A 22865-nucleotide genomic window follows, 5' to 3' on the forward strand; every position below is an offset into this window, starting at 1 on the left:
GGTCAAATTGTATCCCCCAACAACAGATATGGCTCAAACAAACAAAGTACACTCTAAGCCTACCTCTAGGCTTAACCCTGACTTTACCCGCAAGAGGCTATGCCAAGCCTGTGCGAAATGTGAGGCTCCCTTTCACGGGCGCAATTTAGGCACATATAATGGCCGCGACCAGCCCGAAGCAGGTCACCTTAGTTTTCCGGCTAGCTCAGTCGGTAGAGCATGAGACTCTTAATCTCAGGGTTTTGGGTTCGAGCCCCACGTTGGGCGCATCTATTAGCCCTCTCTCTTCCCAACGGGGTCTCGGTTTCCAGCGTGGAAAGCGAGTCCACCATTGCCGGAAAAGTCCAGGTCTGCTTTTTTTTATAAGCTGACCCATGGACTGGCTGGCCGGCCGTAGGTCTCTGTGGCGCAATCGGACAGCGCGTTCGGCTGTTAACCGAAAGGTTGGTGGTTCGAGCCCACCCAGGGACGAATGGTGTTTTTCGTTGACGTCCGGCCATGCAACCACCAACACAGCTGCAGAATTTAGCACACGTGTGTCCACTAACACATCCGTGTCATTTCGGACGCATGACACGACGTTTCTTGGCCCCTTTTAGCGTTTACAGCTTGGTCAGTTGCTTTGTGTTCAGAGAAGACAGCGGGTGTTGTGAAAGTTTACATCAGCTTATGTTTGCTGTGGCGCGTGGATGGAATACTCATGTTTTGTTCCTGGTGGTGGAGGCCTGTGTTCCAGAGAGGTCCTGCTCAAAACTCCTTTTAAAACACCATCGAGCATCCGTAATAACTTCCGACATTGATCGAACGTGGATTTTGTTCTCATAAGGAGGGCACCGGTAACTTGTAACCTATCAGGCTCTCAGGCATGAGGTCAATCGATTCGGCATAGGCCTATATGTACTAGCGTTTTTGATTCCGGTTGGAGGTTGTGTCCCTCCAACTCTTTGTTGTATGACTCACTTTTATCTTTGGATATTTGGAGAAGTTTGCCTTCGGTAACCGCTCTCTCACTCGACAGACCGAAACGGGGGGACGAATGGTGTTTTTCGTTGACGTCCTGCCATGCAACCACCAACACAGCTGCAGAATTTAGCACACGTGTGTCCACTAACACATCCGTGTCATTTCGGACGCATGAAACGACGTTTCTTGGCCCTTTTAGCGTTTACAGCTTGGTCAGTTGCTTTGTGTTCAAAGAAGACAGCGGGTGTTGTGAAAGTTACATCAGCTTATGTTTGCTGTGGCGCGTGGATGGAATGCTCATGTTTTGTTCCGGGTGGTGGAGGCCTGTGTTCCAGAGAGGTCCTGCTCAAAACTCCTTTTAAAACACCATCGAGCATCCGTAATAACTTCCGACATTGATCGAACGTGGATTTCGTTCTCATAAAGAGGGCACCGGTAACTTGTAACCTATCAGGCTCTCAGGCATCAGGTCAATCGATTCGGCATAGGATTATATGTGCTAGCGTTTTTGCTTCCGTTTGGAGGTTGTGTCCCTCCAACTCTTTGTTGTATGACTCACTTTTGCCTTTGGATATTTGGAGAAGGTTGCCTTCGGTAACTGCTCTCTCACTCGACAGACCGAAACGGAACTTTAGCTCCGGGTTGTGCATATTATTGGCCTGCTCTACTGGGTCAAATTGTATCCCCCAACAACAGATATGGCTCAAACAAACAAAGTACACTCTAAGCCTACCTCTAGGCTTAACCCTGACTTTACCCGCAAGAGGCTATGCCAAGCCTGTGCGAAATGTGAGGCTCCACCATTCGGGCGCAATTTAGGCACAGATAATGGCCGCGACCAGCCCGAAGCAGGTCACCTTAGTTGCCCGGCTAGCTCAGTCGGTAGAGCATGAGACTCTTAATCTCCGGGTCGTGCGTTCGAGCCCCACGTTGGGCGCATCTATTAGCCCTCTCTCTTCCCAACGGGGTCTCGGTTTCCAGCGTGGAAAGCGAGTTCACCATTGCCGGAAAAGTCCAGGTCTGCTTTTTTTATAAGCTGACCCATGGACTGGCTGGCCGTAGGTCTCTGTGGCGCAATCGGACAGCGCGTTCGGCTGTTAACTGAAAGGTTGGTGGTTCGAGCCCACCCAGGGACGAATGGTGTTTTTCGTTGACGTCCGGCCATGCAACCACCAACACAGCTGCAGAATTTAGCACACGTGTGTCCACTAACACATCCGTGTCATTTCGGACGCATGACACGACGTTTCTTGGCCCCTTTTAGCGTTTACAGCTTGGTCAGTTGCTTTGTGTTCAGAGAAGACAGCGGGTGTTGTGAAAGTTTACATCAGCTTATGTTTGCTGTGGCGCGTGGATGGAATACTCATGTTTTGTTCCTGGTGGTGGAGGCCTGTGTTCCAGAGAGGTCCTGCTCAAAACTCCTTTTAAAACACCATCGAGCATCCGTAATAACTTCCGACATTGATCGAACGTGGATTTTGTTCTCATAAGGAGGGCACCGGTAACTTGTAACCTATCAGGCTCTCAGGCATGAGGTCAATCGATTCGGCATAGGCCTATATGTACTAGCGTTTTTGATTCCGGTTGGAGGTTGTGTCCCTCCAACTCTTTGTTGTATGACTCACTTTTATCTTTGGATATTTGGAGAAGTTTGCCTTCGGTAACCGCTCTCTCACTCGACAGACCGAAACGGGGGGACGAATGGTGTTTTTCGTTGACATCCTGCCATGCAACCACCAACACAGCTGCAGAATTTAGCACACGTGTGTCCACTAACACATACGTGTCATTTCGGACGCATGAAACGACTTTTCTTGGCCCTTTTAGCGTTTACAGCTTGGTCAGTTGCTTTGTGTTCAAAGAAGACAGCGGGTGTTGTGAAAGTTTACATCAGCTTATGTTTGCTGTGGCGCGTGGATGGAATGCTCATGTTTTGTTCCGGGTGGTGGAGGCCTGTGTTCCAGAGAGGTCCTGCTCAAAACTCCTTTTAAAACACCATCGAGCATCCGTCATAACTTCCGACATTGATCGAACGTGGATTTCGTTCTCATAAAGAGGGCACCGGTAACTTGTAACCTATCAGGCTCTCAGGCATCAGGTCAATCGATTCGGCATAGGATTATATGTGCTAGCGTTTTTGCTTCCGTTTGGAGGTTGTGTCCCTCCAACTCTTTGTTGTATGACTCACTTTTGCCTTTGGATATTTGGAGAAGGTTGCCTTCGGTAACCGCTCTCTCACTCGACAGACCGAAACGGAACTTTAGCTCCGGGTTGTGCATATTATTGGCCTGCTCTACTGGGTCAAATTGTATCCCACAACAACAGATATGGCTCAAACAAACAAAGTACACTCTAAGCCTACCTCTAGGCTTAACCCTGACTTTACCCGCAAGAGGCTATGCCAAGCCTGTGCGAAATGTGAGGCTCCCTTTCACGGGCGCAATTTAGAAACAGATAATGGCCGCGACCAGCCCGAAGCAGGTCACCTTAGTTGCCCGGCTAGCTCAGTCGGTAGAGTATGAGACTCTTAATCTCAGGGTCGTGGGTTCGAGCCCCACGTTGGGCGCATCTATTAGCCCTCTCTCTTCCCAACGGGGTCTCGGTTTCCAGCGTGGAAAGCGAGTCCACCATTGCCGGAAAAGTCCAGGTCTGCTTTTTTTTATAAGCTGACCCATGGACTGGCTGGCCGTAGGTCTCTGTGGCGCAATCGGACAGCGCGTTCGGCTGTTAACCGAAAAGTTGGTGGTTCGAGCCCACCCAGGGACGAATGGTGTTTTTCGTTGACGTCCGGCCATGCAACCACCAACACAGCTGCAGAATTTAGCACACGTGTGTCCACTAACACATCCGTGTCATTTCGGACGCATGACACGACGTTTCTTGGCCCTTTTAGCGTTTACAGCTTGGTCAGTTGCTTTGTGTTCGAAGAAGACAGCGGGTGTTGTGAAAGTTTACATCAGCTTATGTTTGCTGTGGCGCGTGGATGGAATGCTCATGTTTTGTTCCGGGTGGTGGAGGCCTGTGTTCCAGAGAGGTCCTGCTCAAAACTCCTTTTAAAACACCATCGAGCATCCGTCATAACTTCCGACATTGATCGAACGTGGATTTCGTTCTCATAAGGAGGGCACCGGTAACTTGTAACCTATCAGGCTCTCAGGCATGAGGTCAATCGATTTGGCATAGGCCTATATGTACTAGCGTTTTTGATTCCGGTTGGAGGTTGTGTCCCTCCAACTCTTTGTTGTATGACTCACTTTTATCTTTGGATATTTGGAGAAGTTTGCCTTCGGTAACCGCTCTCTCACTCGACAGACCGAAACGGGGGGACGAATGGTGTTTTTCGTTGACGTCCTTCCATGCAACCACCAACACAGCTGCAGAATTTAGCACACGTGTGTCCACTAACACATACGTGTCATTTCGGACGCATGAAACGACGTTTCTTGGCCCTTTTAGCGTTTACAGCTTGGTCAGTTGCTTTGTGTTCAAAGAAGACAGCGGGTGTTGTGAAAGTTTACATCAGCTTATGTTTGCTGTGGCGCGTGGATGGAATGCTCATGTTTTGTTCCGGGTGGTGGAGGCCTGTGTTCCAGAGAGGTCCTGCTCAAAACTCCTTTTAAAACACCATCGAGCATCCGTCATAACTTCCGACATTGATCGAACGTGGATTTCGTTCTCATAAAGAGGGCACCGGTAACTTGTAACCTATCAGGCTCTCAGGCATCAGGTCAATCGATTCGGCATAGGATTATATGTGCTAGCGTTTTTGCTTCCGTTTGGAGGTTGTGTCCCTCCAACTCTTTGTTGTATGACTCACTTTTGCCTTTGGATATTTGGAGAAGGTTGACTTCGGTAACCGCTCTCTCACTCGACAGACCGAAACGGAACTTTAGCTCCGGGTTGTGCATATTATTGGCCTGCTCTACTGGGTCAAATTGTATCCCCCAACAACAGATATGGCTCAAACAAACAAAGTACACTCTAAGCCTACCTCTAGGCTTAACCCTGACTTTACCCGCAAGAGGCTATGCCAAGCCTGTGCGAAATGTGAGGCTCCCTTTCACGGGCGCAATTTTGGCACAGATAATGGCCGCGAGCAGCCCGAAGCAGGTCACCTTAGTTGTCCGGCTAGCTCAGTCGGTAGAGCATGAGACTCTTAATCTCAGGGTCGTGGGTTCGAGCCCCACGTTGGGCGCATCTATTAGCCCTCTCTCTTCCCAACGGGGTCTCGTTTTCCAGCGTGGAAAGCGAGTCCACCATTGCCGGAAAAGTCCAGGTCTGCTTTTTTTTATAAGCTGACCCATGGACTGGCTGGCCGTAGGTCTCTGTGGTGCAATCGGACAGCGCGTTCGGCTGTTAACCGGAAGGTTGGTGGTTCGAGCCCACCCAGGGACGAATGGTGTTTTTCGTTGACGTCCGGCCATGCAACCACCAACACAGCTGCAGAATTTAGCACACGTGTGTCCACTAACACATCCGTGTCATTTCGGACGCATGACACGACGTTTCTTGGCCCCTTTTAGCGTTTACAGCTTGGTCAGTTGCTTTGTGTTCAGAGAAGACAGCGGGTGTTGTGAAAGTTTACATCAGCTTATGTTTGCTGTGGCGCGTGGATGGAATACTCATGTTTTGTTCCTGGTGGTGGAGGCCTGTGTTCCAGAGAGGTCCTGCTCAAAACTCCTTTTAAAACACCATCGAGCATCCGTAATAACTTCCGACATTGATCGAACGTGGATTTTGTTCTCATAAGGAGGGCACCGGTAACTTGTAACCTATCAGGCTCTCAGGCATGAGGTCAATCGATTCGGCATAGGCCTATATGTACTAGCGTTTTTGATTCCGGTTGGAGGTTGTGTCCCTCCAACTCTTTGTTGTATAACTCACTTTTATCTTTGGATATTTGGAGAAGTTTGCCTTCGGTAACCGCTCTCTCACTCGACAGACCGAAACGGGGGGACGAATGGTGTTTTTCGTTGACGTCCTGCCATGCAACCACCAACACAGCTGCAGAATTTAGCACACGTGTGTCCACTAACACATCCGTGTCATTTCGGACGCATGAAACAACGTTTCTTGGCCCTTTTAGCATTTACAGCTTGGTCAGTTGCTTTGTGTTCAAAGAAGACAGCGGGTGTTGTGAAAGTTTACATCAGCTTATGTTTGCTGTGGCGCGTGGATGGAATGCTCATGTTTTGTTCCGGGTGGTGGAGGCCTGTGTTCCAGAGAGGTCCTGCTCAAAACTCCTTTTAAAACACCATCGAGCATCCGTAATAACTTCCGACATTGATCGAACGTGGATTTTGTTCTCATAAGGAGGGCACCGGTAACTTGTAACCTATCAGGCTCTCAGGCATGAGGTCAATCGATTCGGCATAGGCCTATATGTACTAGCGTTTTTGATTCCGGTTGGAGGTTGTGTCTCTCCAACTCTTTGTTGTATGACTCACTTTTATCTTTGGATATTTGGAGAAGTTTGCCTTCGGTAACCGCTCTCTCACTCGACAGACCGAAACGGGGGGACGAATGGTGTTTTTCGTTGACGTCCTGCCATGCAACCACCAACACAGCTGCAGAATTTAGCACACGTGTGTCCACTAACACATCCGTGTCATTTCGGACGCATGAAACGACGTTTCTTGGCCCTTTTAGCATTTACAGCTTGGTCAGTTGCTTTGTGTTCAAAGAAGACAGCGGGTGTTGTGAAAGTTTACATCAGCTTATGTTTGCTGTGGCGCGTGGATGGAATGCTCATGTTTTGTTCCGGTTGGTGGAGGCCTGTGTTCCAGAGAGGTCCTGCTCAAAACTCCTTTTAAAACACCATCGAGCATCCGTCTTAACTTCCGACATTGATCGAACGTGGATTCGTTCTCATAAAGAGGGCACCGGTAACTTGTAACCTATCAGGCTCTCAGGCATCTGGTCAATCGATTCGGCATAGGATTATATGTGCTAGCGTTTTTGCTTCCGTTTGGAGGTTGTGTCCCTCCAACTCTTTGTTGTATGACTCACTTTTGCCTTTGGATATTTGGAGAAGGTTGCCTTCGGTAACCGCTCTCTCACTCGACAGACCGAAACGGAACTTTAGCTCCGGGTTGTGCATATTATTGGCCTGCTCTACTGGGTCAAATTGTATCCCCCAACAACAGATATGGCTCAAACAAACAAAGTACACTCTAAGCCTACCTCTAGGCTTAACCCTGACTTTACCCGCAAGAGGCTATGCCAAGCCTGTGCGAAATGTGAGGCTCCACCATTCGGGCGCAATTTAGGCACAGATAATGGCCGCGACCAGCCCGAAGCAGGTCACCTTAGTTGCCCGGCTAGCTCAGTCGGTAGAGCATGAGACTCTTAATCTCCGGGTCGTGCGTTCGAGCCCCACGTTGGGCGCATCTATTAGCCCTCTCTCTTCCCAACGGGGTCTCGGTTTCCAGCGTGGAAAGCGAGTTCACCATTGCCGGAAAAGTCCAGGTCTGCTTTTTTTATAAGCTGACCCATGGACTGGCTGGCCGTAGGTCTCTGTGGCGCAATCGGACAGCGCGTTCGGCTGTTAACTGAAAGGTTGGTGGTTCGAGCCCACCCAGGGACGAATGGTGTTTTTCGTTGACGTCCGGCCATGCAACCACCAACACAGCTGCAGAATTTAGCACACGTGTGTCCACTAACACATCCGTGTCATTTCGGACGCATGACACGACGTTTCTTGGCCCCTTTTAGCGTTTACAGCTTGGTCAGTTGCTTTGTGTTCAGAGAAGACAGCGGGTGTTGTGAAAGTTTACATCAGCTTATGTTTGCTGTGGCGCGTGGATGGAATACTCATGTTTTGTTCCTGGTGGTGGAGGCCTGTGTTCCAGAGAGGTCCTGCTCAAAACTCCTTTTAAAACACCATCGAGCATCCGTAATAACTTCCGACATTGATCGAACGTGGATTTTGTTCTCATAAGGAGGGCACCGGTAACTTGTAACCTATCAGGCTCTCAGGCATGAGGTCAATCGATTCGGCATAGGCCTATATGTACTAGCGTTTTTGATTCCGGTTGGAGGTTGTGTCCCTCCAACTCTTTGTTGTATGACTCACTTTTATCTTTGGATATTTGGAGAAGTTTGCCTTCGGTAACCGCTCTCTCACTCGACAGACCGAAACGGGGGGACGAATGGTGTTTTTCGTTGACATCCTGCCATGCAACCACCAACACAGCTGCAGAATTTAGCACACGTGTGTCCACTAACACATACGTGTCATTTCGGACGCATGAAACGACTTTTCTTGGCCCTTTTAGCGTTTACAGCTTGGTCAGTTGCTTTGTGTTCAAAGAAGACAGCGGGTGTTGTGAAAGTTTACATCAGCTTATGTTTGCTGTGGCGCGTGGATGGAATGCTCATGTTTTGTTCCGGGTGGTGGAGGCCTGTGTTCCAGAGAGGTCCTGCTCAAAACTCCTTTTAAAACACCATCGAGCATCCGTCATAACTTCCGACATTGATCGAACGTGGATTTCGTTCTCATAAAGAGGGCACCGGTAACTTGTAACCTATCAGGCTCTCAGGCATCAGGTCAATCGATTCGGCATAGGATTATATGTGCTAGCGTTTTTGCTTCCGTTTGGAGGTTGTGTCCCTCCAACTCTTTGTTGTATGACTCACTTTTGCCTTTGGATATTTGGAGAAGGTTGCCTTCGGTAACCGCTCTCTCACTCGACAGACCGAAACGGAACTTTAGCTCCGGGTTGTGCATATTATTGGCCTGCTCTACTGGGTCAAATTGTATCCCACAACAACAGATATGGCTCAAACAAACAAAGTACACTCTAAGCCTACCTCTAGGCTTAACCCTGACTTTACCCGCAAGAGGCTATGCCAAGCCTGTGCGAAATGTGAGGCTCCCTTTCACGGGCGCAATTTAGAAACAGATAATGGCCGCGACCAGCCCGAAGCAGGTCACCTTAGTTGCCCGGCTAGCTCAGTCGGTAGAGTATGAGACTCTTAATCTCAGGGTCGTGGGTTCGAGCCCCACGTTGGGCGCATCTATTAGCCCTCTCTCTTCCCAACGGGGTCTCGGTTTCCAGCGTGGAAAGCGAGTCCACCATTGCCGGAAAAGTCCAGGTCTGCTTTTTTTTATAAGCTGACCCATGGACTGGCTGGCCGTAGGTCTCTGTGGCGCAATCGGACAGCGCGTTCGGCTGTTAACTGAAAAGTTGGTGGTTCGAGCCCACCCAGGGACGAATGGTGTTTTTCGTTGACGTCCGGCCATGCAACCACCAACACAGCTGCAGAATTTAGCACACGTGTGTCCACTAACACATCCGTGTCATTTCGGACGCATGACACGACGTTTCTTGGCCCTTTTAGCGTTTACAGCTTGGTCAGTTGCTTTGTGTTCGAAGAAGACAGCGGGTGTTGTGAAAGTTTACATCAGCTTATGTTTGCTGTGGCGCGTGGATGGAATGCTCATGTTTTGTTCCGGGTGGTGGAGGCCTGTGTTCCAGAGAGGTCCTGCTCAAAACTCCTTTTAAAACACCATCGAGCATCCGTCATAACTTCCGACATTGATCGAACGTGGATTTCGTTCTCATAAGGAGGGCACCGGTAACTTGTAACCTATCAGGCTCTCAGGCATGAGGTCAATCGATTTGGCATAGGCCTATATGTACTAGCGTTTTTGATTCCGGTTGGAGGTTGTGTCCCTCCAACTCTTTGTTGTATGACTCAATTTTATCTTTGGATATTTGGAGAAGTTTGCCTTCGGTAACCGCTCTCTCACTCGACAGACCGAAACGGGGGGACGAATGGTGTTTTTCGTTGACGTCCTTCCATGCAACCACCAACACAGCTGCAGAATTTAGCACACGTGTGTCCACTAACACATACGTGTCATTTCGGACGCATGAAACGACGTTTCTTGGCCCTTTTAGCGTTTACAGCTTGGTCAGTTGCTTTGTGTTCAAAGAAGACAGCGGGTGTTGTGAAAGTTTACATCAGCTTATGTTTGCTGTGGCGCGTGGATGGAATGCTCATGTTTTGTTCCGGGTGGTGGAGGCCTGTGTTCCAGAGAGGTCCTGCTCAAAACTCCTTTTAAAACACCATCGAGCATCCGTCATAACTTCCGACATTGATCGAACGTGGATTTCGTTCTCATAAAGAGGGCACCGGTAACTTGTAACCTATCAGGCTCTCAGGCATCAGGTCAATCGATTCGGCATAGGATTATATGTGCTAGCGTTTTTGCTTCCGTTTGGAGGTTGTGTCCCTCCAACTCTTTGTTGTATGACTCACTTTTGCCTTTGGATATTTGGAGAAGGTTGACTTCGGTAACCGCTCTCTCACTCGACAGACCGAAACGGAACTTTAGCTCCGGGTTGTGCATATTATTGGCCTGCTCTACTGGGTCAAATTGTATCCCCCAACAACAGATATGGCTCAAACAAACAAAGTACACTCTAAGCCTACCTCTAGGCTTAACCCTGACTTTACCCGCAAGAGGCTATGCCAAGCCTGTGCGAAATGTGAGGCTCCACCATTCGGGCGCAATTTAGGCACAGATAATGGCCGCGACCAGCCCGAAGCAGGTCACCTTAGTTGCCCGGCTAGCTCAGTCGGTAGAGCATGAGACTCTTAATCTCCGGGTCGTGCGTTCGAGCCCCACGTTGGGCGCATCTATTAGCCCTCTCTCTTCCCAACGGGGTCTCGGTTTCCAGCGTGGAAAGCGAGTTCACCATTGCCGGAAAAGTCCAGGTCTGCTTTTTTTATAAGCTGACCCATGGACTGGCTGGCCGTAGGTCTCTGTGGCGCAATCGGAAAGCGCGTTCGGCTGTTAACTGAAAGGTTGGTGGTTCGAGCCCACCCAGGGACGAATGGTGTTTTTCGTTGACGTCCGGCCATGCAACCACCAACACAGCTGCAGAATTTAGCACACGTGTGTCCACTAACACATCCGTGTCATTTCGGACGCATGACACGACGTTTCTTGGCCCCTTTTAGCGTTTACAGCTTGGTCAGTTGCTTTGTGTTCAGAGAAGACAGCGGGTGTTGTGAAAGTTTACATCAGCTTATGTTTGCTGTGGCGAGTGGATGGAATACTCATGTTTTGTTCCTGGTGGTGGAGGCCTGTGTTCCAGAGAGGTCCTGCTCAAAACTCCTTTTAAAACACCATCGAGCATCCGTAATAACTTCCGACATTGATCGAACGTGGATTTTGTTCTCATAAGGAGGGCACCGGTAACTTGTAACCTATCAGGCTCTCAGGCATGAGGTCAATCGATTCGGCATAGGCCTATATGTACTAGCGTTTTTGATTCCGGTTGGAGGTTGTGTCCCTCCAACTCTTTGTTGTATGACTCACTTTTATCTTTGGATATTTGGAGAAGTTTGCCTTCGGTAACCGCTCTCTCACTCGACAGACCGAAACGGGGGGACGAATGGTGTTTTTCGTTGACGTCCTGCCATGCAACCACCAACACAGCTGCAGAATTTAGCACACGTGTGTCCACTAACACATCCGTGTCATTTCGGACGCATGAAACAACGTTTCTTGGCCCTTTTAGCATTTACAGCTTGGTCAGTTGCTTTGTGTTCAAAGAAGACAGCGGGTGTTGTGAAAGTTTACATCAGCTTATGTTTGCTGTGGCGCGTGGATGGAATGCTCATGTTTTGTTCCGGGTGGTGGAGGCCTGTGTTCCAGAGAGGTCCTGCTCAAAACTCCTTTTAAAACACCATCGAGCATCCGTAATAACTTCCGACATTGATCGAACGTGGATTTTGTTCTCATAAGGAGGGCACCGGTAACTTGTAACCTATCAGGCTCTCAGGCATGAGGTCAATCGATTCGGCATAGGCCTATATGTACTAGCGTTTTTGATTCCGGTTGGAGGTTGTGTCTCTCCAACTCTTTGTTGTATGACTCACTTTTATCTTTGGATATTTGGAGAAGTTTGCCTTCGGTAACCGCTCTCTCACTCGACAGACCGAAACGGGGGGACGAATGGTGTTTTTCGTTGACGTCCTGCCATGCAACCACCAACACAGCTGCAGAATTTAGCACACGTGTGTCCACTAACACATCCGTGTCATTTCGGACGCATGAAACGACGTTTCTTGGCCCTTTTAGCATTTACAGCTTGGTCAGTTGCTTTGTGTTCAAAGAAGACAGCGGGTGTTGTGAAAGTTTACATCAGCTTATGTTTGCTGTGGCGCGTGGATGGAATGCTCATGTTTTGTTCCGGTTGGTGGAGGCCTGTGTTCCAGAGAGGTCCTGCTCAAAACTCCTTTTAAAACACCATCGAGCATCCGTCTTAACTTCCGACATTGATCGAACGTGGATTCGTTCTCATAAAGAGGGCACCGGTAACTTGTAACCTATCAGGCTCTCAGGCATCTGGTCAATCGATTCGGCATAGGATTATATGTGCTAGCGTTTTTGCTTCCGTTTGGAGGTTGTGTCCCTCCAACTCTTTGTTGTATGACTCACTTTTGCCTTTGGATATTTGGAGAAGGTTGCCTTCGGTAACCGCTCTCTCACTCGACAGACCGAAACGGAACTTTAGCTCCGGGTTGTGCATATTATTGGCCTGCTCTACTGGGTCAAATTGTATCCCCCAACAACAGATATGGCTCAAACAAACAAAGTACACTCTAAGCCTACCTCTAGGCTTAACCCTGACTTTACCCGCAAGAGGCTATGCCAAGCCTGTGCGAAATGTGAGGCTCCCTTTCACCGGCGCAATTTAGGCACAGATAATGGCCGCCACCAGCCCGAAGCAGGTCACCTTAGTTGCCCGGCTAGCTCAGTCGGTAGAGCATGAGACTCTTAATCTCAGGGTCGTGGGTTCGAGCCCCACGTTGGGTGCATCTATTAGCCCTCTCTCTTCCCAACGGGGTCTCGGTTTCCAGCGTGGAAAGCGAGTCCACCATTGCCGGAAAAGTCCAGGTCTGCTTTTTTTTATAAACTGACCCATGGACTGGCTGGCCGTAGGTCTCTGTGGCGCAATCGGACAGCGCGTTCGGCTGTTAACCGAAAGGTTGGTGGTTCGAGCCCACCCAGGGACGAAGGGTGTTTTTCGTTGACGTCCGGCCATGCAACCACCAACACAGCTGCAGAATTTAGCACACGTGTGTCCACTAACACATCCGTGTCATTTCGGACGCATGACACGATGTTTCTTTGCCCCTTTTAGCGTTTACAGCTTGGTCAGTTGCTTTGTGTCCAGAGAAGACAGCGGGTGTTGTGAAAGTTTACATCAGCTTATGTTTGCTGTGGCGCGTGGATGGAATGCTCATGTTTTGTTCCGGGTGGTGGAGGCCTGTGTTCCAGAGAGGTCCTGCTCAAAACTCCTTTTAAAACACCATCGAGCATCCGTAATAACTTCCGACATTGATCGAACGTGGATTTTGTTCTCATAAGGAGGGCACCGGTAACTTGTAACCTATCAGGCTCTCAGGCATCAGGTCAATCGATTCGGCATAGGATTATATGTGCTAGCGTTTTTGCTTCCGTTTGGAGGTTGTGTCCCTCCAACTCTTTGTTGTATGACTCACTTTTGCCTTTGGATATTTGGAGAAGGTTGCCTTCGGTAACCGCTCTCTCACTCGACAGACCGAAACGGAACTTTAGCTCCGGGTTGTGCATATTATTGGCCTGCTCTACTGGGTCAAATTGTATCCCCCAACAACAGATATGGCTCAAACAAACAAAGTACACTCTAAGCCTACCTCTAGGCTTAACCCTGACTTTACCCACAAGAGGCTATGCCAAGCCTGTGCCAAATGTGAGGCTCCCTTTCACTGGCGCAATTTAGGCACAGATAATGGACGCGACCAGCCCGAAGCAGGTCAACGCAGTTGGCCTGCTAGCTCAGTCGGTAGAGCATGAGACTCTTAATCTCAGGGTCGTGGGTTCGAGCCCCACGTTGGGAGCATCTATTAGCCCTCTCTCTTCCCAGAGGGGTCTCGGTTTCCAGCGTGGAAAGCGAGTCCACCATTGCCGGAAAAGTCCAGGTCTGCTTTTTTTTATAAGCTGACCCATGGACTGGCTGGCCGTAGGTCTCTGTGGCGCAATCGGACAGCGCGTTCGGCTGTTAACCGAAAGGTTGGTGGTTCGAGCCCACCCAGGGACGAATGGTGTTTTTCGTTGACGTCCGGCCATGCAACCACCAACACATCTGCAAAATTTAGCACACGTGTGTCCACTAACACATCCGTGTCATTTCGGACGCATGACACGACGTTTCTTGGCCCCTTTTAGCGTTTACAGCTTGGTCAGTTGCTTTGTGTTCAGAGAAGACAGCGGGTGTTGTGAAAGTTTACATCAGCTTATGTTTGCTGTGGCGCGTGGATGGAATACTCATGTTTTGTTCCTGGTTGTGGAGGCCTGTGTTCCAGAGAGGTCCTGCTCAAAACTCCTTTTAAAACACCATCGAGCATCCGTAATAACTTCCGACATTGATCGAACGTGGATTTTGTTCTCATAAGGAGGGCACCGGTAACTTGTAACCTCTCAGGCTCTCAGGCATGAGGTCAATCGATTCGGCATAGGCCTATATGTACTAGCGTTTTTGATTCCGGTTGGAGGTTGTGTCCCTCCAACTCTTTGTTGTATGACTCACTTTTATCTTTGGATATTTGGAGAAGTTTGCCTTCGGTAACCGCTCTCTCACTCGACAGACCGAAACGGGGGGACGAATGGTGTTTTTCGTTGACGTCCTGCCATGCAACCACCAACACAGCTGCAGAATTTAGCACACGTGTGTCCACTAACACATCCGTGTCATTTCGGACGCAGGAAACGACGTTTCTTGGCCCTTTTAGCGTTTACAGCTTGGTCAGTTGCTTTGTGTTCAAAGAAGACAGCGGGTGTTGTGAAAGTTTACAGCAGCTTATGTTTGCTGTGGCGCGTGGATGGAATGCTCATGTTTTGTTCCGGGTGGTGGAGGCCTGTGTTCCAGAGAGGTCCTGCTCAAAACTCCTTTTAAAACACCATCGAGCATCCGTAATAACTTCCGACATTGATCGAACGTGGATTTCGTTCTCATAAAGAGGGCACCGGTAACTTGTAACCTATCAGGCTCTCAGGCATCAGGTCAATCGATTCGGCATAGGTTTATATGTGCTAGCGTTTTTGCTTCCGTTTGGAGGTTGTGTCCCTCCAACTCTTTGTTGTATGACTCAGTTTTGCCTTTGGATATTTGGAGAAGGTTGCCTTCGGTAACCGCTCTCTCACTCGACAGACCGAAACGGAACTTTAGCTTCGGGTTGTGCATATTATTGGCCTGCTCTACTGGGTCAAATTGTATCCCCCAACAACAGATATGGCTCAAACAAACAAAGTACACTCTAAGCCTACCTCTAGGCTTAACCCTGACTTTACCCGCAAGAGGCTATGCCAAGCCTGTGCGAAATGTGAGGCTCCCTTTCACGGGCGCAATTTAGGCACATATAATGGCCGCGACCAGCCCGAAGCAGGTCACCTTAGTTGCCCGGCTAGCTCAGTCGGTAGAGCATGAGACTCTTAATCTCAGGGTTTTGGGTTCGAGCCCCACGTTGGGCGCATCTATTAGCCCTCTCTCTTCCCAACGGGGTCTCGGTTTCCAGCGTGGAAAGCGAGTCCACCATTGCCGGAAAAGTCCAGGTCTGCTTTTTTTTATAAGCTGACCCATGGACTGGCTGGCCGTAGGTCTCTGTGGCGCAATCGGACAGCGCGTTCGGCTGTTAACCGAAAGGTTGGTGGTTCGAGCCCACCCAGGGACGAATGGTGTTTTTCGTTGACGTCCGGCCATGCAACCACCAACACAGCTGCAGAATTTAGCACACGTATGTCCACTAACACATCCGTGTCATTTCGGACGCATGACACGACGTTTCTTGGCCCCTTTTAGCGTTTACAGCTTGGTCAGTTGCTTTGTGTTCAGAGAAGACAGCGGGTGTTGTGAAAGTTTACATCAGCTTATGTTTGCTGTGGCGCGTGGATGGAATACTCATGTTTTGTTCCTGGTGGTGGAGGCCTGTGTTCCAGAGAGGTCCTGCTCAAAACTCCTTTTAAAACACCATCGAGCATCCGTAATAACTTCCGACATTGATCGAACGTGGATTTTGTTCTCATAAGGAGGGCACCGGTAACTTGTAACCTATCAGGCTCTCAGGCATGAGGTCAATCGATTCGGCATAGGCCTATATGTACTAGCGTTTTTGATTCCGGTTGGAGGTTGTGTCCCTCCAACTCTTTGTTGTATGACTCACTTTTATCTTTGGATATTTGGAGAAGTTTGCCTTCGGTAACCGCTCTCTCACTCGACAGACCGAAACGGGGGGACGAATGGTGTTTTTCGTTGACGTCCTGCCATGCAACCACCAACACAGCTGCAGAATTTAGCACACGTGTGTCCACTAACACATCCGTGTCATTTCGGACGCATGAAACGACGTTTCTTGGCCCTTTTAGCGTTTACAGCTTGGTCAGTTGCTTTGTGTTCAAAGAAGACAGCGGGTGTTGTGAAAGTTTACATCAGCTTATGTTTGCTGTGGCGCGTGGATGGAATGCTCATGTTTTGTTCCGGGTGGTGGAGGCCTGTGTTCCAGAGAGGTCCTGCTCAAAACTCCTTTTAAAACACCATCGAGCATCCGTAATAACTTCCGACATTGATCGAACGTGGATTTCGTTCTCATAAAGAGGGCACCGGTAACTTGTAACCTATCAGGCTCTCAGGCATCAGGTCAATCGATTCGGCATAGGATTATATGTGCTAGCGTTTTTGCTTCCGTTTGGAGGTTGTGTCCCTCCAACTCTTTGTTGTATGACTCACTTTTGCCTTTGGATATTTGGAGAAGGTTGCCTTCGGTAACTGCTCTCTCACTCGACAGACCGAAACGGAACTTTAGCTCCGGGTTGTGCATATTATTGGCCTGCTCTACTGGGTCAAATTGTATCCCCCAACAACAGATATGGCTCAAACAAACAAAGTACACTCTAAGCCTACCTCTAGGCTTAACCCTGACTTTACCCGCAAGAGGCTATGCCAAGCCTGTGCGAAATGTGAGGCTCCACCATTCGGGCGCAATTTAGGCACAGATAATGGCCGCGACCAGCCCGAAGCAGGTCACCTTAGTTGCCCGGCTAGCTCAGTCGGTAGAGCATGAGACTCTTAATCTCCGGGTCGTGCGTTCGAGCCCCACGTTGGGCGCATCTATTAGCCCTCTCTCTTCCCAACGGGGTCTCGGTTTCCAGCGTGGAAAGCGAGTTCACCATTGCCGGAAAAGTCCAGGTCTGCTTTTTTTATAAGCTGACCCATGGACTGGCTGGCCGTAGGTCTCTGTGGCGCAATCGGAAAGCGCGTTCGGCTGTTAACTGAAAGGTTGGTGGTTCGAGCCCACCCAGGGACGAATGGTGTTTTTCGTTGACGTCCGGCCATGCAACCACCAACACAGCTGCAGAATTTAGCACACGTGTGTCCACTAACACATCCGTGTCATTTCGGACGCATGACACGACGTTTCTTGGCCCCTTTTAGCGTTTACAGCTTGGTCAGTTGCTTTGTGTTCAGAGAAGACAGCGGGTGTTGTGAAAGTTTACATCAGCTTATGTTTGCTGTGGCGCGTGGATGGAATACTCATGTTTTGTTCCTGGTGGTGGAGGCCTGTGTTCCAGAGAGGTCCTGCTCAAAACTCCTTTTAAAACACCATCGAGCATCCGTAATAACTTCCGACATTGATCGAACGTGGATTTTGTTCTCATAAGGAGGGCACCGGTAACTTGTAACCTATCAGGCTCTCAGGCATGAGGTCAATCGATTCGGCATAGGCCTATATGTACTAGCGTTTTTGATTCCGGTTGGAGGTTGTGTCCCTCCAACTCTTTGTTGTATGACTCACTTTTATCTTTGGATATTTGGAGAAGTTTGCCTTCGGTAACCGCTCTCTCACTCGACAGACCGAAACGGGGGGACGAATTGTCTTTTTCGTTGACATCCTGCCATGCAACCACCAACACAGCTGCAGAATTTAGCACACGTGTGTCCACTAACACATACGTGTCATTTCGGACGCATGAAACGACTTTTCTTGGCCCTTTTAGCGTTTACAGCTTGGTCAGTTGCTTTGTGTTCAAAGAAGACAGCGGGTGTTGTGAAAGTTTACATCAGCTTATGTTTGCTGTGGCGCGTGGATGGAATGCTCATGTTTTGTTCCGGGTGGTGGAGGCCTGTGTTCCAGAGAGGTCCTGCTCAAAACTCCTTTTAAAACACCATCGAGCATCCGTCATAACTTCCGACATTGATCGAACGTGGATTTCGTTCTCATAAAGAGGGCACCGGTAACTTGTAACCTATCAGGCTCTCAGGCATCAGGTCAATCGATTCGGCATAGGATTATATGTGCTAGCGTTTTTGCTTCCGTTTGGAGGTTGTGTCCCTCCAACTCTTTGTTGTATGACTCAGTTTTGCCTTTGGATATTTGGAGAAGGTTGCCTTCGGTAACCGCTCTCTCACTCGACAGACCGAAACGGAACTTTAGCTTCGGGTTGTGCATATTATTGGCCTGCTCTACTGGGTCAAATTGTATCCCCCAACAACAGATATGGCTCAAACAAACAAAGTACACTCTAAGCCTACCTCTAGGCTTAACCCTGACTTTACCCGCAAGAGGCTATGCCAAGCCTGTGCGAAATGTGAGGCTCCCTTTCACGGGCGCAATTTAGGCACATATAATGGCCGCGACCAGCCCGAAGCAGGTCACCTTAGTTTTCCGGCTAGCTCAGTCGGTAGAGCATGAGACTCTTAATCTCAGGGTTTTGGGTTCGAGCCCCACGTTGGGCGCATCTATTAGCCCTCTCTCTTCCCAACGGGGTCTCGGTTTCCAGCGTGGAAAGCGAGTCCACCATTGCCGGAAAAGTCCAGGTCTGCTTTTTTTTATAAGCTGACCCATGGACTGGCTGGCCGTAGGTCTCTGTGGCGCAATCGGACAGCGCGTTCGGCTGTTAACCGAAAGGTTGGTGGTTCGAGCCCACCCAGGGACGAATGGTGTTTTTCGTTGACGTCCGGCCATGCAACCACCAACACAGCTGCAGAATTTAGCACACGTGTGTCCACTAACACATCCGTGTCATTTCGGACGCATGACACGACGTTTCTTGGCCCCTTTTAGCGTTTACAGCTTGGTCAGTTGCTTTGTGTTCAGAGAAGACAGCGGGTGTTGTGAAAGTTTACATCAGCTTATGTTTGCTGTGGCGCGTGGATGGAATACTCATGTTTTGTTCCTGGTGGTGGAGGCCTGTGTTCCAGAGAGGTCCTGCTCAAAACTCCTTTTAAAACACCATCCAGCATCCGTAATAACTTCCGACATTGATCGAACGTGGATTTTGTTCTCATAAGGAGGGCACCGGTAACTTGTAACCTATCAGGCTCTCAGGCATGAGGTCAATCGATTCGGCATAGGCCTATATGTACTAGCGTTTTTGATTCCGGTTGGAGGTTGTGTCCCTCCAACTCTTTGTTGTATGACTCACTTTTATCTTTGGATATTTGGAGAAGTTTGCCTTCGGTAACCGCTCTCTCACTCGACAGACCGAAACGGGGGGACGAATGGTGTTTTTCGTTGACGTCCTGCCATGCAACCACCAACACAGCTGCAGAATTTAGCACACGTGTGTCCACTAACACATCCGTGTCATTTCGGACGCATGAAACGACGTTTCTTGGCCCTTTTAGCGTTTACAGCTTGGTCAGTTGCTTTGTGTTCAAAGAAGACAGCGGGTGTTGTGAAAGTTACATCAGCTTATGTTTGCTGTGGCGCGTGGATGGAATGCTCATGTTTTGTTCCGGGTGGTGGAGGCCTGTGTTCCAGAGAGGTCCTGCTCAAAACTCCTTTTAAAACACCATCGAGCATCCGTAATAACTTCCGACATTGATCGAACGTGGATTTCGTTCTCATAAAGAGGGCACCGGTAACTTGTAACCTATCAGGCTCTCAGGCATCAGGTCAATCGATTCGGCATAGGATTATATGTGCTAGCGTTTTTGCTTCCGTTTGGAGGTTGTGTCCCTCCAACTCTTTGTTGTATGACTCACTTTTGCCTTTGGATATTTGGAGAAGGTTGCCTTCGGTAACTGCTCTCTCACTCGACAGACCGAAACGGAACTTTAGCTCCGGGTTGTGCATATTATTGGCCTGCTCTACTGGGTCAAATTGTATCCCCCAACAACAGATATGGCTCAAACAAACAAAGTACACTCTAAGCCTACCTCTAGGCTTAACCCTGACTTTACCCGCAAGAGGCTATGCCAAGCCTGTGCGAAATGTGAGGCTCCACCATTCGGGCGCAATTTAGGCACAGATAATGGCCGCGACCAGCCCGAAGCAGGTCACCTTAGTTGCCCGGCTAGCTCAGTCGGTAGAGCATGAGACTCTTAATCTCCGGGTCGTGCGTTCGAGCCCCACGTTGGGCGCATCTATTAGCCCTCTCTCTTCCCAACGGGGTCTCGGTTTCCAGCGTGGAAAGCGAGTTCACCATTGCCGGAAAAGTCCAGGTCTGCTTTTTTTATAAGCTGACCCATGGACTGGCTGGCCGTAGGTCTCTGTGGCGCAATCGGACAGCGCGTTCGGCTGTTAACTGAAAGGTTGGTGGTTCGAGCCCACCCAGGGACGAATGGTGTTTTTCGTTGACGTCCGGCCATGCAACCACCAACACAGCTGCAGAATTTAGCACACGTGTGTCCACTAACACATCCGTGTCATTTCGGACGCATGACACGACGTTTCTTGGCCCCTTTTAGCGTTTACAGCTTGGTCAGTTGCTTTGTGTTCAGAGAAGACAGCGGGTGTTGTGAAAGTTTACATCAGCTTATGTTTGCTGTGGCGCGTGGATGGAATACTCATGTTTTGTTCCTGGTGGTGGAGGCCTGTGTTCCAGAGAGGTCCTGCTCAAAACTCCTTTTAAAACACCATCGAGCATCCGTAATAACTTCCGACATTGATCGAACGTGGATTTTGTTCTCATAAGGAGGGCACCGGTAACTTGTAACCTATCAGGCTCTCAGGCATGAGGTCAATCGATTCGGCATAGGCCTATATGTACTAGCGTTTTTGATTCCGGTTGGAGGTTGTGTCCCTCCAACTCTTTGTTGTATGACTCACTTTTATCTTTGGATATTTGGAGAAGTTTGCCTTCGGTAACCGCTCTCTCACTCGACAGACCGAAACGGGGGGACGAATGGTGTTTTTCGTTGACATCCTGCCATGCAACCACCAACACAGCTGCAGAATTTAGCACACGTGTGTCCACTAACACATACGTGTCATTTCGGACGCATGAAACGACTTTTCTTGGCCCTTTTAGCGTTTACAGCTTGGTCAGTTGCTTTGTGTTCAAAGAAGACAGCGGGTGTTGTGAAAGTTTACATCAGCTTATGTTTGCTGTGGCGCGTGGATGGAATGCTCATGTTTTGTTCCGGGTGGTGGAGGCCTGTGTTCCAGAGAGGTCCTGCTCAAAACTCCTTTTAAAACACCATCGAGCATCCGTCATAACTTCCGACATTGATCGAACGTGGATTTCGTTCTCATAAAGAGGGCACCGGTAACTTGTAACCTATCAGGCTCTCAGGCATCAGGTCAATCGATTCGGCATAGGATTATATGTGCTAGCGTTTTTGCTTCCGTTTGGAGGTTGTGTCCCTCCAACTCTTTGTTGTATGACTCACTTTTGCCTTTGGATATTTGGAGAAGGTTGCCTTCGGTAACCGCTCTCTCACTCGACAGACCGAAACGGAACTTTAGCTCCGGGTTGTGCATATTATTGGCCTGCTCTACTGGGTCAAATTGTATCCCACAACAACAGATATGGCTCAAACAAACAAAGTACACTCTAAGCCTACCTCTAGGCTTAACCCTGACTTTACCCGCAAGAGGCTATGCCAAGCCTGTGCGAAATGTGAGGCTCCCTTTCACGGGCGCAATTTAGAAACAGATAATGGCCGCGACCAGCCCGAAGCAGGTCACCTTAGTTGCCCGGCTAGCTCAGTCGGTAGAGTATGAGACTCTTAATCTCAGGGTCGTGGGTTCGAGCCCCACGTTGGGCGCATCTATTAGCCCTCTCTCTTCCCAACGGGGTCTCGGTTTCCAGCGTGGAAAGCGAGTCCACCATTGCCGGAAAAGTCCAGGTCTGCTTTTTTTTATAAGCTGACCCATGGACTGGCTGGCCGTAGGTCTCTGTGGCGCAATCGGACAGCGCGTTCGGCTGTTAACCGAAAAGTTGGTGGTTCGAGCCCACCCAGGGACGAATGGTGTTTTTCGTTGACGTCCGGCCATGCAACCACCAACACAGCTGCAGAATTTAGCACACGTGTGTCCACTAACACATCCGTGTCATTTCGGACGCATGACACGACGTTTCTTGGCCCTTTTAGCGTTTACAGCTTGGTCAGTTGCTTTGTGTTCGAAGAAGACAGCGGGTGTTGTGAAAGTTTACATCAGCTTATGTTTGCTGTGGCGCGTGGATGGAATGCTCATGTTTTGTTCCGGGTGGTGGAGGCCTGTGTTCCAGAGAGGTCCTGCTCAAAACTCCTTTTAAAACACCATCGAGCATCCGTCATAACTTCCGACATTGATCGAACGTGGATTTCGTTCTCATAAGGAGGGCACCGGTAACTTGTAACCTATCAGGCTCTCAGGCATGAGGTCAATCGATTTGGCATAGGCCTATATGTACTAGCGTTTTTGATTCCGGTTGGAGGTTGTGTCCCTCCAACTCTTTGTTGTATGACTCACTTTTATCTTTGGATATTTGGAGAAGTTTGCCTTCGGTAACCGCTCTCTCACTCGACAGACCGAAACGGGGGGACGAATGGTGTTTTTCGTTGACGTCCTTCCATGCAACCACCAACACAGCTGCAGAATTTAGCACACGTGTGTCCACTAACACATACGTGTCA

General features: G+C 49.3%; 28 non-coding genes across 28 annotated transcripts; all 28 read left to right on the forward strand.

Annotated features, from left to right (window-relative positions):
• The first annotated feature begins 194 nt into the window (after positions 1–194).
• On the forward strand, positions 195–267 carry trnak-cuu (transfer RNA lysine (anticodon CUU)). Its single transcript has one exon. It is a non-coding gene; the product is annotated as a tRNA-Lys (tRNA).
• A 130-nt stretch (positions 268–397) lies between these two features.
• On the forward strand, positions 398–471 carry trnan-guu (transfer RNA asparagine (anticodon GUU)). The gene has a single exon. It is a non-coding gene; the product is annotated as a tRNA-Asn (tRNA).
• A 1356-nt stretch (positions 472–1827) lies between these two features.
• Positions 1828–1900, forward strand: trnak-cuu (transfer RNA lysine (anticodon CUU)). Its single transcript has one exon. It is a non-coding gene; the product is annotated as a tRNA-Lys (tRNA).
• A 125-nt stretch (positions 1901–2025) lies between these two features.
• On the forward strand, positions 2026–2099 carry trnan-guu (transfer RNA asparagine (anticodon GUU)). The gene has a single exon. It is a non-coding gene; the product is annotated as a tRNA-Asn (tRNA).
• A 1357-nt stretch (positions 2100–3456) lies between these two features.
• On the forward strand, positions 3457–3529 carry trnak-cuu (transfer RNA lysine (anticodon CUU)). Its single transcript has one exon. It is a non-coding gene; the product is annotated as a tRNA-Lys (tRNA).
• A 126-nt stretch (positions 3530–3655) lies between these two features.
• trnan-guu (transfer RNA asparagine (anticodon GUU)) lies at positions 3656–3729 on the forward strand. Its single transcript has one exon. It is a non-coding gene; the product is annotated as a tRNA-Asn (tRNA).
• Positions 3730–5085: 1356 nt separating this feature from the next.
• Positions 5086–5158, forward strand: trnak-cuu (transfer RNA lysine (anticodon CUU)). Its single transcript has one exon. It is a non-coding gene; the product is annotated as a tRNA-Lys (tRNA).
• Positions 5159–5284: 126 nt separating this feature from the next.
• Positions 5285–5358, forward strand: trnan-guu (transfer RNA asparagine (anticodon GUU)). The gene has a single exon. It is a non-coding gene; the product is annotated as a tRNA-Asn (tRNA).
• A 1919-nt stretch (positions 5359–7277) lies between these two features.
• trnak-cuu (transfer RNA lysine (anticodon CUU)) lies at positions 7278–7350 on the forward strand. Its single transcript has one exon. It is a non-coding gene; the product is annotated as a tRNA-Lys (tRNA).
• A 125-nt stretch (positions 7351–7475) lies between these two features.
• trnan-guu (transfer RNA asparagine (anticodon GUU)) lies at positions 7476–7549 on the forward strand. The gene has a single exon. It is a non-coding gene; the product is annotated as a tRNA-Asn (tRNA).
• Positions 7550–8906: 1357 nt separating this feature from the next.
• trnak-cuu (transfer RNA lysine (anticodon CUU)) lies at positions 8907–8979 on the forward strand. The gene has a single exon. It is a non-coding gene; the product is annotated as a tRNA-Lys (tRNA).
• A 126-nt stretch (positions 8980–9105) lies between these two features.
• Positions 9106–9179, forward strand: trnan-guu (transfer RNA asparagine (anticodon GUU)). Its single transcript has one exon. It is a non-coding gene; the product is annotated as a tRNA-Asn (tRNA).
• Positions 9180–10535: 1356 nt separating this feature from the next.
• trnak-cuu (transfer RNA lysine (anticodon CUU)) lies at positions 10536–10608 on the forward strand. Its single transcript has one exon. It is a non-coding gene; the product is annotated as a tRNA-Lys (tRNA).
• A 125-nt stretch (positions 10609–10733) lies between these two features.
• Positions 10734–10807, forward strand: trnan-guu (transfer RNA asparagine (anticodon GUU)). The gene has a single exon. It is a non-coding gene; the product is annotated as a tRNA-Asn (tRNA).
• A 1919-nt stretch (positions 10808–12726) lies between these two features.
• Positions 12727–12799, forward strand: trnak-cuu (transfer RNA lysine (anticodon CUU)). Its single transcript has one exon. It is a non-coding gene; the product is annotated as a tRNA-Lys (tRNA).
• Positions 12800–12925: 126 nt separating this feature from the next.
• On the forward strand, positions 12926–12999 carry trnan-guu (transfer RNA asparagine (anticodon GUU)). Its single transcript has one exon. It is a non-coding gene; the product is annotated as a tRNA-Asn (tRNA).
• A 795-nt stretch (positions 13000–13794) lies between these two features.
• On the forward strand, positions 13795–13868 carry trnak-cuu (transfer RNA lysine (anticodon CUU)). The gene has a single exon. It is a non-coding gene; the product is annotated as a tRNA-Lys (tRNA).
• A 124-nt stretch (positions 13869–13992) lies between these two features.
• Positions 13993–14066, forward strand: trnan-guu (transfer RNA asparagine (anticodon GUU)). Its single transcript has one exon. It is a non-coding gene; the product is annotated as a tRNA-Asn (tRNA).
• Positions 14067–15423: 1357 nt separating this feature from the next.
• On the forward strand, positions 15424–15496 carry trnak-cuu (transfer RNA lysine (anticodon CUU)). Its single transcript has one exon. It is a non-coding gene; the product is annotated as a tRNA-Lys (tRNA).
• A 126-nt stretch (positions 15497–15622) lies between these two features.
• Positions 15623–15696, forward strand: trnan-guu (transfer RNA asparagine (anticodon GUU)). Its single transcript has one exon. It is a non-coding gene; the product is annotated as a tRNA-Asn (tRNA).
• Positions 15697–17053: 1357 nt separating this feature from the next.
• On the forward strand, positions 17054–17126 carry trnak-cuu (transfer RNA lysine (anticodon CUU)). Its single transcript has one exon. It is a non-coding gene; the product is annotated as a tRNA-Lys (tRNA).
• A 125-nt stretch (positions 17127–17251) lies between these two features.
• Positions 17252–17325, forward strand: trnan-guu (transfer RNA asparagine (anticodon GUU)). Its single transcript has one exon. It is a non-coding gene; the product is annotated as a tRNA-Asn (tRNA).
• Positions 17326–18682: 1357 nt separating this feature from the next.
• Positions 18683–18755, forward strand: trnak-cuu (transfer RNA lysine (anticodon CUU)). Its single transcript has one exon. It is a non-coding gene; the product is annotated as a tRNA-Lys (tRNA).
• Positions 18756–18881: 126 nt separating this feature from the next.
• On the forward strand, positions 18882–18955 carry trnan-guu (transfer RNA asparagine (anticodon GUU)). The gene has a single exon. It is a non-coding gene; the product is annotated as a tRNA-Asn (tRNA).
• A 1356-nt stretch (positions 18956–20311) lies between these two features.
• On the forward strand, positions 20312–20384 carry trnak-cuu (transfer RNA lysine (anticodon CUU)). Its single transcript has one exon. It is a non-coding gene; the product is annotated as a tRNA-Lys (tRNA).
• Positions 20385–20509: 125 nt separating this feature from the next.
• Positions 20510–20583, forward strand: trnan-guu (transfer RNA asparagine (anticodon GUU)). The gene has a single exon. It is a non-coding gene; the product is annotated as a tRNA-Asn (tRNA).
• A 1357-nt stretch (positions 20584–21940) lies between these two features.
• On the forward strand, positions 21941–22013 carry trnak-cuu (transfer RNA lysine (anticodon CUU)). Its single transcript has one exon. It is a non-coding gene; the product is annotated as a tRNA-Lys (tRNA).
• Positions 22014–22139: 126 nt separating this feature from the next.
• trnan-guu (transfer RNA asparagine (anticodon GUU)) lies at positions 22140–22213 on the forward strand. Its single transcript has one exon. It is a non-coding gene; the product is annotated as a tRNA-Asn (tRNA).
• Positions 22214–22865: the final 652 nt, after the last annotated feature.

The sequence above is a fragment of the Siphateles boraxobius genome, unplaced genomic scaffold (assembly GCF_051911475.1).
Source record: "Siphateles boraxobius isolate OS27281-9 unplaced genomic scaffold, OSU_SipBor_1 61, whole genome shotgun sequence".
NCBI classification, from domain to species: Eukaryota; Metazoa; Chordata; class Actinopteri; order Cypriniformes; family Leuciscidae; genus Siphateles; species Siphateles boraxobius.